Source organism: Ranitomeya variabilis, chromosome 2, assembly GCF_051348905.1.
Source record: "Ranitomeya variabilis isolate aRanVar5 chromosome 2, aRanVar5.hap1, whole genome shotgun sequence".
In the NCBI taxonomy this organism is placed as follows: domain Eukaryota; kingdom Metazoa; phylum Chordata; class Amphibia; order Anura; family Dendrobatidae; genus Ranitomeya; species Ranitomeya variabilis.
Window position 1 is genome coordinate 773,756,707 of NC_135233.1, and position 19,517 is coordinate 773,776,223.

A 19,517-nucleotide genomic window follows, 5' to 3' on the forward strand; every position below is an offset into this window, starting at 1 on the left:
TTCGTATTACAAATAGGGCATCTAGCGGATTTCCCAGAGGCCTTGCCGGATCTCTTAGCTTGATCAGAGGGGCCAGCGGGGGTTCCCTTATCCTTAAATGACATAAGATAGGGATAAGCACTGGGGTAAGCCTGCTCCTGCATTCAGATAGGGGAGTCTGCACTATGCGCACTTACCCCCTCCTCGACTGGCATGCTTGCTTCCATGATGAAGGTAGAAGGTCCCCGCAGCTCACAGCGCCGGATCAGGAGTGCTTCAGCCGTTATGCGATCCACGCTGGAATGCACGCTTTCCCCCACACATGTAGCGTTACCGGAAGTGACGGTAACGGATGCCGAAAAACCGGAAGTGACGCGTCCCTGGGAACTTCCGTCTAGAGACGCCGTGCTGGACACCACGCAGCTTCTGGAAGTCTGCACACTGCGTGGATAGCGTCCACAGCCGAGAGCCTCCCACCAGGAGGAGCGGCTGCCACCAGGAGCCTCGTCCCACTCCTTGTCTTTGGAGCAGAGGGACCCCCCTCTGGAGGGTTTCTGCCCTGAGCCTCTTGACAGGGGGAAGGGTATTAGCAAGCCGCACGATCCCCCTGAGCTCCGGTAAGCTTTGCGCAGCTTTCACTCGCGCGTCCCTTCCTTGCAGGGACAGGAAAAACACTGAGGACTGGGCGTGGGACATGACCTTTTAAACTCGTGTGTTTCCTGTCCCAGCAAGGGGAGGAGGATGTCCAGGGTGCTGTCAGGAGGGCATCCTGGAAAACACAATCCGCAAAAAGAAGCAACATGTTCTTTCTTTTTGCGGATTTTTTGTGGATTTCCCATGATTTTGGAGTGTCAGGAGAAAATCTGCAAAAATTCCGCAAAAATTCAGCAAAAAAAAACACAAAAAAAAACGCAGAAAAAAATTTCTGGCAGAAATGTCCGGATTCTGTCAGGAAAATTTCTGCAAGAAATCCTGACGTGTGCACATACCATGAAAGTTCTCCTTGTAGCATGGGTCTAGAAGTGTTACCAACCAGTAATGAGTGTCACCCAAATTTTTTATAATGCAAGGGTCACATGAAATGCAGTGCAATATAAAGTCAGCCATGCATGCCAGACTGCTAACAGGCAAGACTTCCATGTCCTCACCAACAGGATGACTGACCATGCTGTCCTCCTCATCCTCCTCCTCCCAGTCCTCAGGCCATCACCGCTGAACAGACAGTATGACAGCTGTGTTTGTAGTACCATCTATAGCACATGAAAGTAGCTCCTGTTCTTCCTCCTCCTCCTTATTGCCTACCAATCCACGTTGAGAAGACATGAGGCTGGGCTGAGTGTAATCCCCCTGTATGGTTCCTTGCTCCATGTCCTCATGCTCTGCCTGCAATGCATCTTCTTTAATTGTGAGCAGAGAGGTTTTCAGAATGCTGAGAAGCGGGATGGTGATGCCAATTATGGCGTCATCGACGCTCACCATCTTGTTGCAGTCCTCAAAGTTTTGGAGGATGGTATATATGTCTGACATCCATGTCCACTCCTGATGTCTTATGTGTGGAGTCTGAACTGAATATCGACGGCCTTGTTGATGTTGGTAGTCAACATCTGCCCTCTTCTGCTCACAAATCCTTTCCAACATATGCAGCATAGAGTTCCAGTGTGTGGGGACATCACACACCAGCCAGTGAGCTAGAAGCTGCAAAAGTTGCTGAAGCACGGCAAGGGCGGCTGAAGCTGTTGCTGACTTTCTAAAATGGGCAGACAGATGGTGTACTTTCACTAGCACTAGCGTTGGCTGGGCCACAACAGGTGCAGGGCTAGAGACATCTTCACATGCACGGTGTACTGGGGATTGGCTTCTACCCAAAACAGTGGAAGAAGCAGTGGTGTGACCTGCAGACAGTGGTCCTGGAGCCTGGGGTTCGGCCCATAAAGTCGGGTGCTTTGCTGCCATGTGCCTGATCATGCTGCTGGTTTTCAGGCTGGTTGTTTTGCTACCCCTGCTGATGCAGGCATGGCAGGTGCTGCAAATGGCCTGTTTGGGGTTATCGGCAGTGTCTTTAAAAAATAACCAGACTCGGGAATATCTAACAGTTGGAATGGCAACTGTTGTTGTTACGGGAAATGGATGCACGCCTTCTGTCTGCGGCCACCACACTGCTTCTTCCTGTCTGTTGGGATGATGTGCCTCCTTCCCCATTTGTGCTGCTGTCCTCGCTATGCATGTCCTCCTGCCAGGTTGGGTCAGTCACTATGTCATCTACCACCTCATCTTCCACATCCGCACCCTGCTCCTCCTCCTGACTTTCTGGCAATTGTGTCTCATCATCGTCCACCTCTTCTGACACTTTCCCACCATTGCTTTCATGTGACCGAGGCTGGTCAAAGCTTTGGGCATTTCTACATGCGATCTCATCTGTCCCCACTTCAAGTTGACCGGCTGAGAGTTCTGAATCTTGAAATGGAAAACTGAACAGCTCTTCAGAGTGTCCAAGTGTGGGATCAGTTGTCTCAGGGCACTTGGCATGGTGGGAGGAAGGAGGATCAGGGTGAGGAATATCCAGGCCACACTGATGGCTACTCAGACTTGACTGTGAGGAAGATATGGTGGTGGTGGTGGTGGCTACGTGACTGGAAGCATTATCTGCTATCCAACCAACAACCGTTTCACACTACTCTGGCTTCAATAGTGGTGTGCCGCGGTCCCCAAGAAACTGGGACAGGAAGGTCGAGCGAGAGAGATGTTGGTCTTTGTTGTTGCCCACTTTCACCTAGGCCATGGTCTCATCCTCTGCATGCACCATCATCATCATGTCCACTTTCCCATCCCTTGCCCCTTGCCTTGCCCATTTTAAATGGACTACTGCACTATTTCAAATGCTCAACACAAATATATTTATTAGTACCAAAATTATATCTGCTCAGTATGCCTGCAAATCTACGATTTTTCAAACACAAACACCAGGCAGGCCTCAGGGGTATGCTGGTGCGTGACCACAGACAGGGTATTTATACTTGCTCTTGGTATCTCTATTTTGTATTGACAACAGTTTATTTGACTACCTTGAGTTATGATGTATACATTACCTTTTTCTGTTCTCCTTTGAAGGCTATACATCTTAATGATTTCATAGTATTGTGGCTCTTTGATATCTCCTTGCCTTCAGATGAAAACGGAATAATCATTATAGCATTTTGCTATTAGACAGGTTTATTTGTTTTTTATTATGCATGGCCATCTTTTTTCATATAGTGTACATTCCCATACCTAATTTAACCTATTTGCACTATGCACTTTACTAAGTCTTTATACTGATATAGTCTATATTCTACCTCAGACTATTTGTATGTTTATTATAGGATGTACTATACTCTGTATTATTCTATCTAGGCCATAGATTTACCATATTATATTTCAGACTGCTTGTAGGATTATTTTAGGATGTATGATACTCTGTATTACTCTACTTAAGTTATAAATTCACCCTCACGTCCAGTTCTTACATTTTTTCAGTATGCCTACAAATCTACGATTTTTCAAACCCAAACACCAGGCAGGCCTCAGCCTGACATAACAGACTGTATTCAATTTTGGGGGGCTTTTTTGTGAAGTTAGTTTATGCAAAATAGTGCTGTATATAAGTAGAGTAACAGACAGCAAAAAAAGTGGTACACCGGTCTACAATGCCCAAACTTGGAACATGCAAATATATGAGGGCTGTCACAGAAATACCACACTGGCAAATATGTGGCCTTTTTATATTTTTTTATGCTAAATAGTGCTGTATATAATTACAGTAACAGACAGCAATAAAAAGTGGTCCACCGGCCTGCAATACCCAAACTTGGAACACGCAGATATATGAGGGCTGTCACGGAAATACCTCACTGGCGAATATGTGACCTTGTTATATTTTTTTATGCTAAATAGTGCTTTATATAATTACAGTAACAGACAGCAAAAAAAGTGGTCCACCGGCCTGCAATGACCAAACTTGGAGCATGCAGATATTTGAGGGCTGTCACAGAAATACCACACTGGCAAATATGTGGCCTTTTTATATTTTTTATGCTAAATAGTGCTGTATATAATTACAGTAACAGACAGCAATAAAAAGTGGTCCACCGGCCTGCAATGACCAAACTTGGAGCATGCAGATATTTGAGGGCTGTCACAGAAATACCACACTGGCAAATATGTGGCCTTTTTACATTTTTGTATGCTAAATAGTGCTGTATATGATTACAGTAACAGAGAGCAAAAAAGTGGTCCACCGGCCTGCAATACCCAAAGTTGGAACATGCAGATATATGAGGGCTGTCACGGAAATACCTCACTGGCGAATATGTGACCTTTTTACATTTTCTTATGCTAAATAGTGCTGTATATAATTACAGTAACAGACAGCAAAAAAAAGTGGTACACCGGCCTACAATGACCAAACTTGGAGCACGCAGATATATGAGGGCTGTCACAGAAATACCTCACTGGCAAATATGTGGCCTTTTTATATTTTATAATAAAGCCGAAACGCTCAGTGTGAACATATGGTAAGGCGGGTATAATTTTTTATTATTATTATTATTATTTTTAAACATTTGTTTTGCATTATATACATGTAATTATGAAGAAAAAAAATGTTTCTTAGCATTTTTCCCTCTAAAAAAAAAATAGGTTTGGTTTTGGTAGGTCTTCTTATAAATCCATAAACCGGCGCCTTAGTCTGACAACATTAGTCCCAAATACCATATGTGAGTGAGAAAGCCATGCGGGCATCTTCTCCATGCTGTTCCCATTTAGTTTTAGCTTTTTTCCATCCATTTCAGCTTTTTTCTCATGCTTTCAGACCTGTATGTTGGGTCCAGAAGAAAAATATTCGGCTTTCCCATTGACTTGCATTGGATTCCTTATTTGGTACGAATACACGGATATTAGAAATTATTTGCTCATCACTACTCATAATACAAAAACACCAAATGGCATCAACCAAGCAATGAGTTACTATATTCAATTAGAGGAAAAAAGAACTTTGCAAAATAATTCAAATATGACCAACTAGTTTTTGAAACATAGTTTGCATAAGAGAAATGACTATAAGGACTTAATTCACACTCAGCATTATTAGAGCTCCCAATAATTTATTATCAAATCATCATCTCTATTCAGCAGCAGATAACTGACACTGATCACATATAATAGGACCTAGTTTCTCTTAAACGTAGAATAAAAAATGCTTAGATTGGATGTTTCCAGTAAGCTGAAGGCATTCATCAGATAAATTATCCATTTCGAGAAGACACCATATCAGGCAGTGACACAGTCCATTACATCAAGTGATAAAGGGGACAAGGACCATTTTTTCAGGCTTTTTCGAAATTTTGGATACGCCTTTGAGCTTGGCTGGTGGAAGTAAATACTCTGTTGTTATCAGATTCTGATGTGCAGTGACATTTACAACATGGAAAATGTTGGAAAATTAAAGCAATCTGTGTCATTTCAAAAGATGTCACAAATTACACTATACCAAGGAAACTGAAATGCTTTTCCACATTAACCTAATGTGCCGTGACATTTACTGCGAAAATGGTGAAAAATGAAGCGTATCAGCATCAAATGAAAATAAGCCATAGATCAGACTGATATCAGGTTGCAAGGTCTGTCAAAGGTTGAAATATTCAACTTCTAAATAACATATATGGAGTCTGTGTTGAATTTTCACCATAAAAATAGTTTATTGTTTAAAAAAATCTGTTGTAAGAAGGCATTGCCTCCTTAATACAGCTCTTAGGAGAAAAGATGGGGAAAAGTAGTGGGAGTTAAAATGACAAACTTTAGCCTCTTAAAAGTTTTATGAGTTTTTTTTTCATGTTCAGTCATAATTTCCAATGCTATAATTCTGAGGTACATATAACATTTTATTTTATGTTAACTCTCTCTAGGGAGATGGGTTAAAGGGAAGGTGCCACCAGTTTTCTTGTATTTTTTTTTTTGTGAAATTAAGCTTATAATAGTAATTAAAATGTATTAATGCAATGTTTGCACTGTTTGCAAACATTTCTATATGAAAAATATTATATTTTTTTTTAGAAATATACATATTTACCACTAGGGGGAGCATTTTCCGTTTTAGACCTCAAGCAGCTACAGTAAGACTCACCAGCTTTACTGTTAGCTGGAAAATCTGGGCAGTAACTGCTGACATCAGCATTTCCCTCCCCTTTTGGGTGGTCTAATATCCTTGGGGCAGAATGAAGAGCAGCATCACAGGGCAGAGCCATTTTGTGTGTGACTGCCCTGTGATCTGCTATCACCAGCAGTTACTGCATTAGAAGCACAGCTTGCTTACAGAGGAGCAGAACACAGTGGACTCAGCAGCATCTGGACCCAAGGAAGAGTGAAGACATCTGGTGTGCATGGAGCAGCATTAGGAGCTGTCTGTGACTCATCCCTCAAGAAGATAAGAAGGAGCTCCAGGTCTGCAGTGAATAGCCAGGCATTATGGAGGGAGGGGAAAGATACATTGTATGGCTAAGGGTATGTGTCCACGTTCAGGATTGCTTCAGGCTGAAAAACGCACGATTTTTTTCCTGCACAGTGGAGACAGGATTTCATGAAATCCCCTCCACTATGCTGTAACATCTGGACGCTGCGTCAAAAACGCAGCGTTTCCTGAATGTGGAAACATACCCTAAGAGTGACTGATGGGAGAGAAAAAGGCATGAAGTATGATGAGTGAGACACATATGGAGTGTGATGGGGACATACACATTGAGGCTGTGTGCACACGTTCAGGATTTTACGCATTTTTTTAGCATTTGTTCTCTATAAAAATGCGATAAAAACAATTTTAAAGTGCATACATATGCATCCCATGATTTATAATGCATTCCGCAATTTTTGTGCATATGTTGCGTTATTTCTGGGAAAAAAACGCATTGCAGTAAAAAACGAAACATGTTCTGCGCATGCCGTGTCTCCCCCTTTGATGTGGGCTCCGGCGGTGAGCGCACATCAAAGTCACAACATGTCGGCTGTTTTGAACAGCTGACATGTGCGCGCAATAGCGGCGGGTGAAATCGCAATTCACCCGCCACTATTAACCTGTTAGCATTTGACAGCGGCATTTGACATCGGCATTTAACTACCACTTCCGGCCAGAAATGAGCGCATCGTCCACCCCCGTCACATGATCGGAGGTCGGCGATGCGTCAGGACAGTAACCATAGAGGTCCTTGAGACCTCTATAGTTACTGATGCATGCCTGCTGTGAGCAACACCCTGTGGTCGGCGCTCATAGCAAGCCTGCACTTCAGCTACGTAGCAGCGATCTGATGATCGCTGCTATGTAGCAGAGCTGGTCGAGTTGTGCCAGCTTCTAGCCTCCCATGGAGGCTATTGAAGCATGGCAAATGTAAAAAAAAATATTTAAAAAAAAAAAAGTTATGGCTCTGGGAAGGAGGGGAGCGAAAAACAAAAACGAAAAAGGGCTGCAGAGTGAAGGGGTTAATTTTGCGGATTTCCAACTATATTATTGCATTGGGAACCTCAAGAAAAAAAAAGCGAAAGATCCACAAAAAAAAAAAAAGGGGAGAAAAACGCACAAAAAAGGCATGCGGATCCACTGCCGTGATATTCCATGCTTCACACGCCAATGACAATGCGAGGGATGCAGTGAATATACACACACGATCGCCTATGGCTGCCTCTAGAGAATTGCACACTGCCTTCACACCCAGAAAGCACAGCCAGGTACAGCACAACTCAAATATAAGGTGCAACCCAACTTTCAAACAAATGTTTTTTGGCAAATAAAGTGTGTTTAATACAAAAATACTGTCATTTTATTTCATCTGAAACGTTTGGATTACTATGTGGGTGTTATAGGCACATAGGCTGGGTTCACATTAGCGTTCGGGGGCTCTGTGGAGGGCTGCGTACTTCCTCCATTAAGCCCCGCCTACTTCTACAAGCTTCCTGCGTACCTATCATTAACATTGGGCATGCAGGACATGCGGATGCGTCGTTTTGACGCTCACGCCGACAGCACGGGAATGCAACTTGTTGCGTTCCCATGCAGTTGGCGGGAGTGTCAAAACAACGCATACGCATGTCCTGCATGCCCAATTTTAAAGATGTCTAGATGTAGGTTGTTTTTTTCTTTTTAGTTCACCAGATGTGTCCATATGACCAGATGTAGATGTTATAGAAGTAGTTACCATGTTTTTTTTTTACAGAAAAGTAGTTGTGTTCTTCATACACTCTACGTACTTTACATGGCGGTTGAAGTGCGCAATTATTTTGAAAAATAGTGGTCACTGCAGAATCCATTAGGCAACTAATCTTTTTTTCCGATACAGAAATATAACAATCTTCTTCAAAGTGTTTTGAACACATTCTGAATTTGTTGTGCGTTTTCCCAATGCGGATTCTTTTGGCAACTGTGTCAATGTTAGTAAATTGTCCTGTCTGCTGCAGCCACAGTTTTATTCTTTCCATGGAGTATGGAAACCCATGCAATATTATTCCTTCAGACGAATTCTTCTTGGTATGACTACCACAATTGTTAACAATGCAGCGTGGCATATCTGTTAAATTTATAAAAAAAAAAAAAAAAAAAAAGAAATTTCAATAATTGTCTCGCTCTCCTCATCAGACTCCACGCTCTCCGTGTGGACGGGACGGGGCTCGCTGGACTGCAGGATCGGGTCCAGGGCTGGACTGATTACATACACTTCATATATGATGTACACCGCACACATGCTGGACAACACAACCTCATTATATACACCTCAAATAGTCACACAGACACACACATCATACATGTACACAGCACACATGCTGGACAACACAGGCTCATCACTTCATATAGTCACACAGACACACACATCATACATGTACACAGCACACATGGTGGACAACACAGGCTCATTATGTACACATTACTCATTATTACACACACACACAAGTATGTGGCTGTGTGCACACGTAGCAGATTTTTTGCTTTTTTTTCGCGGTTTTTCCGCTATAAAAATGCTATAAAACCGCGAAAAAAACCCTAACATTAAGCATCCTATGTAACAGAATGCAATCCGCATTTTTTGTGCACATGCTGAATTTTTTTCCTGAGCGGAATCGCAATCCAGAAAAAAACGCAGCATGTTCATTAAAATTGCGGAATCGCGGCGATTCTGCACACCTAGGAGTGCATTGATCTGCTTACTTCCCGCACGGGGCTGTGCACACCATGCGGGAAGTAATCAGATTACGGTAAAAAAAAAAGAATTAAAATAAAAAATAGCGATATACTCACCTTCTGGCGGCCCGACCTCCTAAGCGGCTTCCGTGGTGTGTGTGAAGGACCTGCGATGACGTCGCGGTCACATTACCGCGATGAAGTATACCACACACACATTACACACACTACAGATACCGCACACACATCACACACACACACACTAGATACCGCACACACATTACACACACTACAGATACCGCACACACATCACACACACACTAGATACCGCACACACACTACAGATACCGCACACACATCACACACACACACACTAGATACCGCACACACATTACACACACTACAGATACCGCACACACATCACACACACACTAGATACCGCACACACACTACAGATACCGCACACACATCACACACACTACAGATACCGCACACACATCACACACACACTAGATACCACACACACACTACAGATACCGCACACACATTACACACACTACAGATACCGCACACACATCACACACACACTAGATACCGCACACACACTACAGATACCGCACACACATCACACACACTACAGATACCGCACACACATTACACACACTACAGATACCACACACACATCACACACACGATACCGCACACACATTACACACACTACAGATACCGCACACATTACACACACTACAGATACCGCACACATTACACACACTACAGATACCGCACACACATCACACACACTAGATACCGCACACACATCACACACACACTAGATACCGCACACACATTACACACACTACAGATACCGCACACACATCACACACACACGATACCGCACACACATTACACACACTAGATACCGCACACACATCACACACACACTAGATACCGCACACACACTAGATACCGCACACATTACGCACACTACAGATACCGCACACACATCACACACACTAGATACCGCACACACATCACACACACACTAGATACCGCACAATTACACACACTACAGATACCGCACACACATCACACACACTAGATACCGCACACACATCACACACACTAGATACCGCACACACATCACACACACACTAGATACCGCACACACATTACACACACTACAGATACCGCACACACATCACACACACTAGATACCGCACACACATCACACACACTAGATACCGCACACACATCACACACACTACAGATACCGCACACACATTACACACACTACAGATACCGCACACACATCACACACACTAGATACCGCACACACATTACACACACTACAGATACCGCACACACATCACACACACTAGATACCGCACACACATCACACACACACTAGATACCGCACACACATTACACACACTACAGATACCGCACACACATCACACACACACTAGATACCGCACACACATTACACACACTACAGATACCGCACACACATCACACACACACTAGATACCGCACACACACTACAGATACCGCACACACATTACACACACTACAGATACCGCACACACATCACACACACACTAGATACCGCACACACACTACAGATACCGCACACACATCACACACACTACAGATACCGCACACACATTACACACACTACAGATACCACACACACATCACACACACGATACCGCACACACATTACACACACTACAGATACCGCACACATTACACACACTACAGATACCGCACACATTACACACACTACAGATACCGCACACACATCACACACACTAGATACCGCACACACATCACACACACACTAGATACCGCACACACATTACACACACTACAGATACCGCACACACATCACACACACACGATACCGCACACACATTACACACACTACAGATACCGCACACACATCACACACACACTAGATACCGCACACACACTAGATACCGCACACATTACGCACACTACAGATACCGCACACACATCACACACACTAGATACCGCACACACATCACACACACACTAGATACCGCACAATTACACACACTACAGATACCGCACACACATCACACACACTAGATACCGCACACACATCACACACACTAGATACCGCACACACATCACACACACACTAGATACCGCACACACATTACACACACTACAGATACCGCACACACATCACACACACTAGATACCGCACACACATCACACACACTAGATACCGCACACACATCACACACACTACAGATACCGCACACACATTACACACACTACAGATACCGCACACACATCACACACACTAGATACCGCACACACATTACACACACTACAGATACCGCACACACATCACACACACTAGATACCGCACACACATCACACACACACTAGATACCGCACACACATTACACACACTACAGATACCGCACACACATCACACACACACTAGATACCGCACACACACTACAGATACCGCACACACATCACACACACACATCACACACACACTAGATACCGCACACACATTACACACACACTAGATACCGCACACACATCACACACACACTAGATACCGCACACACATTACACACACTACAGATACCGCACATACATCACACACACACTAGATACCGCACACACACTACAGATACCGCACACATTACGCACACTACAGATACCGCACACACATCACACACACACATCACACACACACTAGATACCGCACACACATTACACACACACTAGATACCGCACACACATCACACACACACTAGATACCGCACACACATTACACACACTACAGATACCGCACACACATCACACACACACTAGATACCGCACACACACTACAGATACCGCACACATTACGCACACTACAGATACCGCACACACATTACACACACTACAGATACCGCACACACATCACACACACTACAGATACCGCACACATTACGCACACTACAGATACCGCACACACATCACACACACTACAGATACCGCACACACATCACACACACTAGATACCGCACACACATCACACACACTACAGATACCGCACACACATCACACACACTAGATACCGCACACACATCACACACACACTAGATACCGCACACACACTACAGATACCGCACACATTACGCACACTACAGATACCGCACACACATTACACACACTACAGATACCGCACACACATCACACACACTACAGATACCGCACACATTACGCACACTACAGATACCGCACACACATCACACACACTACAGATACCGCACACACATCACACACACTAGATACCGCACACACATCACACACACTACAGATACCGCACACACATCACACACACTAGATACCGCACACACATCACACACACACTAGATACCGCACAATTACACACACTACAGATACCGCACACACATCACACACACAGTACAGATACCATACACTCATGTTTTACACACTCACAGACTACACACACACACACACTTTTGTCACTGTGTTGCAGAGCAGGTTGATGTCCATATGCAGCTCTTCCAGTTCTCCTGTTCACAGCAGCTCTGTTCTGGCACCTCCCCCGGTATCTCCTTCTCTGCCAAATGAAAGCAGAGAGATCAGAGCAGGAGATAATGTCACCGCACTGAGGTCTGTGCCTCCCGCATGTCGGGATCAGCAGGGTCCTCGGTGCCAGAGAGCCAGCACAGAGGGGGGGGGGGGGGAGAAGGACACGGGGAGAGAACGCAGGGAGGAGGCAGAGCGACACAGGGGGAGAGTGCAGCTTACCGGAGATCACTAGTCTGGGACTGTGTGCAAGTGGGGAGGCGGAGACCGAGCAGGAGGACACAGGGCAGCGTGTGAGGAGCAGAGGATGTCTGCTCAGGACGTGCGGTGCCTGGAGTAGAGGAGCTCAGCACGGAGGTAAATCACCCGATCTCTCCGGCTCCAGTCAGCGCTTCTGTCCTGCAGCGATAGAGAGTAAGTGGAGCTGGGCAGAGAGCACTGGGCTATAGTAAAATGGCTGCTAGTCACACCTACAGCAGTGAGTTGTGCAGCCCACAGAGGCGTGCCCAGCTCACTGCTAACACCTCTCCAATGTTATAGATAGGAGATAATAGACCGGCGCTGACCCGATGTCCATGGGGTGCTGTAAAATGACACTGCTAGTGACGTGCTACTGCTGTGAAACCAAGATGTCAGCCCCCAGTTCCTTCTTTAAACACATATAACACACGAAATCTGTTTCACATGCATTTAAAACTTGGTTATAGCAGCATGTTATGCTACATTACAGTGATTTATTAATAATCTACAATCGCGGTACCATACCTTTAAAATATAAACTTTTCACTTTTTTCTATATTTTAAACCATCTGACATACATGTGTAACTATTGTTCTGCAAATTAGTAGAATAACAGCAATACCAACATTTATATTTGATATAAATTTTATAGTTTTTATGTTTTACTACTTTTGCCTAATAAAACACAAATTCTTGTGTCAATATTTGCTGAGAGCCATAACGTAATTGAATTTTCCATTGAGAGTGGTGAGCGTTTGACAGAAAACTGTAGTTTTGTTGTTCTTATAGGTAATATTTTTGGGGTATAAAGTGAAAACAAAAAAGTCTACATACCCCTGTTAAAATGCTAGGTTTTTGTCATGTAAAAAAATCATACCAAGAAGAAGCATTTCAAAACTTTTTTCAGCTTTAATAGCTTATCAGTTGCAAACAGGAATACTATAGAAGGCAATGTAACTTGTACTTATGGCCCAGGGTTCCCAAGAGACCCATGAGTTGGTCGTCATTATAACCTGTCCATTCTGACTGAATGACATCACATGAGACTAGGCACAATATGTACTGCCTGGAACTTTTTATGCAACCAATTTACAGACTCTGTCAAAGCTAAGACTGCTTTGCAGAAATAAATGTCATTAGCACAGTCAGTCAATATACAGCTCTACTGATGAAGATGATTGCTGTTGTCTAGTTATGGGCTAGCACTAAAATTCTCAGGTGCTCATTGCTTGGGTCGAGCAAGGTGGAATACTCAGGTACTCAACCCGAGCAATGAGCCCAATGTAAGTCTATGGGAAACCCGAGCATTTTTACCGTGATCCCCTCGGGGGTCCCTTTAAGGTCTAAAAACATCTAAAAATGATGGAAACACTGCTCAAGGACATGGGAACATCATGGGGATCGCCCCCAGAAGCATTTTTGACTCCTAGGTCACAGCTGTAAGCAATGTTGACAGAGTTTAACGCTATTTTTACAGGTGCACCAAAAAACATACAAAAACTAAACCAAAATGGATTTTGCTGGGAAATACTGTATGTTAAGGTACATCCTTACCAGGATAATGACTTGTATATCAGCAAAATAATTAACTCCAGACCAAAATGTCCCCCACCACTTCAGCTATGTTCACACGCAGCGTTTTTGATGCGTTTTTCTCAACTTTAACATTGCTTTCAACAAATACAAATGCATTCACAGGGAAATGTCATTGTAACAATTAACAACCCTAGCTGGCCATGTGGTGTGAGACACATAAGCAGACACATCTTGTTTCATTTATGAAGGAGGGACTCATAAAGTAACAAAGCCTATTTTTAGAGGGGCGTCAGGCGGTATTAATATTCTTAAAGGGTCATTATTAAACAGTGGGTCTCCTATGCTGTTATTGCCTATGCAGTGAGTGGCTTGGCTGCCAAGAATTATAACGCACCCCAATACCCCTTTCACGAGAGGTACAGGAGGGCTTCCTGAAAAAATGTTGCATTGAATGCAAGGCCTACCCTGCTATCAAGTCATATGCACCCCAAGAATCCTTTGAACCAAGGTACTGGATGGTCACAGGAAATTATGCCTGAAAAGCAAGTATTTGGACACCACAGATAGACCGGGCGTCTGACTGAGATAACAGACTGCTTCAATATGTGGCCTTGATTTTTTTTTGGCCCACCAAAATTGTGTCAATAAGTAGTAGGCTATGACACAAAAAAATTGGAGTACTAAAATTGTAAAATACTTAGCGCAATGATATGCGATGCGTATGGCATATAAATCACAGTGATAAATATAAGAATTGTAGCTAAATATTTTTGGGCCCCCTACAGATTTTTTGGTCAGCAAAATGGTGTCCAAAATTGTTGTAAGACAGTCCAAAAAATACTATAGTACCAAAAAAAGGACAGAATTTTCTGCGCATTCACATCTGATAACTGGGACACTTTTTTTTTTTTTTTAAATTGTTAGATTTTCACGCTCTTGTATTGAAATGATCTGGCTGTAGTCTGCAGTGTGACCAAGCAAATAAATATGGGCTATGGATTGCTTTTTAATAAAATTAGCAGGCATAAAGTGCAAAAAAAAAATCCTTGCCACGGATACCTGCAGCTACGTAAATATAAAATACGCAGCAGTAGACAGTAATAGAGCCTTTGATGTATGCAGTGAGATCTATATACTCACATACAGTGCCTGCATGCCTTGCACTGATGTGGATATGTGCACATAGACTCCCCTGCCTACCTAGCGCTGCAATCTACAGTACAGACCAAAAGTTTGGGCACACCTTCTTATTTAAAGATTTTTTTCTATTTTCATGATTATGAAAATTGTACATTCACAGTGAAGGCATCAAAACTATGAATTAACACATGTGGAATTATATACTTAACAAAAAAGTGTGAAACAACTGAAAATATGTCTTATATTCTAGGTTCTTCAAAGTAGCCACCTTTTGCTTTGATGACTGCTTTGCACACTTTTGGCATTCTCTTGATGAGCTTCAAGAGGTAGTCACCGGGAATGGTTTTCACTTCACAGGTGTGCCCTGTCAGGTTTAATAAGTGAGATTTCTTGCCTTATAAATGGGGTTGGGAGTGGGACCATCAGTTGTGTTGTGCAGAAATCTGGTGGATACACAGCTGATAGTCCTACTGTATAGACTGTTAGAATTTGTATTATGGCAAGAAAAAAGCAGCTAAGTAAAGAAAAACGAGTGGCCATCATTACTTTAACCCCTTCCCGACCCATGACGCCACGTAGGCGTCATGAAAACCCGTGCCAATCCGACCCATGACGCCTATGTGGCGTCATGGAATGATCGCGTCCCTGCAGATCGGGTGAAGGGGTTAACTCCTATTTTACCCGATCTGCAGGGAGAGGGGGAGTGGTACTTCAGCCCAGGGGGGGTGGCTTCACCCCCCCGTGGCTACGATCGCTCTGATTGGCTGTTGAAAGTGAAACTGCCAATCAGAGCGATTTGTAATATTTCACCTAAAAAAATGGTGAAATATTACAATCCAGCCATGGCCGATGCTGCAATATCATCGGCCATGGCTGGAAATACTGAAGTACCCCCCCCCACGCCCACCGATCGCCCCCCCCGTCCTCTGTTATGGGGTCCGGTCCCCTCCGTCCGCCTGCCGGCTCCCCCGTCCTCCTGTCCGCTCCCTCCTTGCCCAGACCCACCCCCCCTGTGCTCCGTTCCCCCCCCCCGTGCTCCGATCCACCCCCCCACCACCCCTTCATACTTACCGATCCTCCCGGTGTCCGTCCGTCTCCTCGCTGGGCGCCGCCATGTTGGAAAATGGCGGGCGCATGCTCAGTGCGCCCGCCGAATCTGCCAGTCGGCAGATTCCTTACAGGTACATTTTGATCGCTGTGGAAGGTTCTATCACAGCGATCAAAATAAAAAAATAATAAATAACCCCCCCCCCCTTTATCACCCCCATAGGGACAATAATAAAATAAAGAATTTTTTTTTTTTTTTTTTTCCTCTAGGGTTAGGATTAGAACTAGGGTTAGAACTAGGGGTAGGGTTAGGGGTAGGGTTAGGGTTACGGGTAGGGTAATTAGGGGTAGGGTTATGGCATGTGCACACAGAGCGGATCGGCCGTGGATCCGCAGCGGATCGGCCACGGATCCGCAGCGGATCGGCAGCGGATCGGACGCGGATCGGACGCGGATCCGCAGCGGATCGGCCGCGGATCCGCAGCGGATTGGCAGCGGATCCGCAGCGGATGGGCCGCGGATCGGCAGCGGATCCGCAGCGGATTGGCAGCGGATCCGCAGCGGATCGGCCGCGGATCGGCAGCGGATCGGCAGCGGATGGGCAGCGGATCCGCAGCGGATCGGCCGCGGATCCGCAGCGGATCGGCAGCGGATCGGCAGCGGATCCGCAGCGGATCGGCCGCGGATCCGCAGCGGATCGGCAGCGGATCCGCAGCGGATCCGCAGCGGATCCGCAGCGGATTGGCAGCGGATCCGCAGCGGATGGGCCGCGGATCGGCAGCGGATCCGCAGCAGATTGGCAGCGGATCCGCAGCGGATTGGCAGCGGATCCGCAGCGGATTGGCAGCGGATCCGCAGCGGATTGGCCGCGGATCCGCAGCGGATTGGCCGCGGATCCGCAGCGGATTGGCCGCGGATCCGCAGCGGATTGGCCGCTGCGAATTCGAAGCAGTTTTCCATCAGGTTTACAGTACCATGTACACCTAAGGAAAACCAAATCCGCTGTGCCCATGGTGCGGAAAATTCCGTGCAGAAACGCTGCGTTGTATTTTCCGCAGCATGTCAATTCTTTGTGCGGATTCCGCAACGTTTTACACCTGTTCCTCAATAGGAATCCGCAGGTGAAATCCGCACAAAAAAACACTGGAAATCTGCTGTAAATCCGCAGGTAAAACGCAGTGCCTTTTACCTGCAGATTTTTCAAAAATCGTGCGGAAAAATCTCACACGAATTCGCAACGTGGGCACATAGCCTTAGGGTTAGGGTTGGAATTAGAGTTAGGGTTGGAATTAGGGCTAGGGTTTGAAATAGGGTTAAGATTAGGCTTGTGGTTAGGGTTACGGATAGGGTTAGGGGTGTGTTGGGGTTACAGTTGTGGTTAGGGTTGGGATTAGGGCTACGGTTGGGATTAGGGTTAGGATTAGGGTTGGAATTAGGGTTACGGGTGTGTTGCGGTTAGGGTTGTGGTTAGGGGTGTGTTGGGGTTAGGTTTGTGATTAGGGTTATGGCTACAGTTGGGATTAGGATTAGGGGTGTGTTGGGGTTAGTGTTGAAGTTAGAATTGAGGGGTTTCCACTGTTTAGGCACATCAGGGGTCTCCAAACGCAACATGGCGCCACCATTGATTCCAGCCAATCTTGCATTCAAAAAGTCAAATGGTGCTCCCTCCCTTCCAAGCCCCGACGTGCGCCCAAACAGTGGTTTACCCCCACATTTGGGGTACCAGCGTACTCAGGACAAACTGGGCAACAACTGTTGGGGTCCAATTTCTCCTGTTACCCTTGCAAAAATAAAAAATTACTTGCTAAAACATAATTTTTGAGGAAAGAACAATTATTTTTTATTTTCACGGCTCTGCGTTATAAACTTCTGTGAAGCACTTGGGGGTTGAAAGTGCTCACCACACATCTAGATAAGTTCCTTCGGGGGTCTAGTTTCCAAAATGGGGTCACTTGTGGGGTGTTTCTACTGTTTAGGCACATCAGGGGCTCTGCAAATGCAATGTGACGCCCGCAGACCATTCCATCAAAGTCTGCATTTCAAATGTCACTACTTCCCTTCCGAGCCCTGACGTGCGCCCAAACAGTGGTTTACCCCCACATATGGGGTATCAGCATACTCACAACAAACTGGGCAACAAATATTGGGGTCCAAATTCTCCTGTTACCCTTGTGAAAATAAAAAATTGCTTGCTAAAACATCTTTTTTGAGGAAAGAAAAATGATTTTTTATTTTCACGGCTCTGCGTTGTAAACTTCTGTGAAGCACTTGGGGGTTGAACGTGCTCACCACACATCTAGATAAGTTCCTTCGGGGGTCTAGTTTCCAAAATGGGGTCACTTGTGGGGTGTTTCTACTGTTTAGGCACATCAGGGGCTCTGCAAATGCAATGTGACGCCCGCAGACCATTCCATCAAAGTCTGCATTTCAAATGTCACTACTTCCCTTCCGAGCCCTGACGTGCGCCCAAACAGTGGTTTACCCCCACATATGGGGTATCAGCATACTCACAACAAACTGGGCAACAAATATTGGGGTCCAAATTCTCCTGTTACCCTTGTGAAAATAAAAAATTGCTTGCTAAAACATCTTTTTTGAGGAAAGAAAAATGATTTTTTATTTTCACGGCTCTGCGTTGTAAACTTCTGTGAAGCACTTGGGGGTTGAACGTGCTCACCACACATCTAGATAAGTTCCTTGGGGCGTCTAGTTTCCAAAATGGGGTCACTTGTGGGGGGTTTCTACTGTTTAGGCATATCAGGGGCTCTGCAAACGTAACATGATGCCCGCAGAC

At 45.0% G+C, this 19,517-nt stretch overlaps 1 long non-coding RNA gene across 1 annotated transcript; it reads right to left on the minus strand.

Annotated features, from left to right (window-relative positions):
* Window positions 1–7,783: 7,783 nt before the first annotated feature.
* On the minus strand, window positions 7,784–13,137 carry LOC143807808 (uncharacterized). The gene is made up of 5 exons (XR_013221807.1): window positions 12,983–13,137; window positions 12,489–12,791; window positions 10,972–11,560; window positions 10,453–10,788; window positions 7,784–9,510 (listed from the first exon to the last, which is right to left on the minus strand). It is a non-coding gene; the product is annotated as an uncharacterized LOC143807808 (long non-coding RNA).
* Between the last annotated feature and the right edge of the window lie 6,380 nt (window positions 13,138–19,517).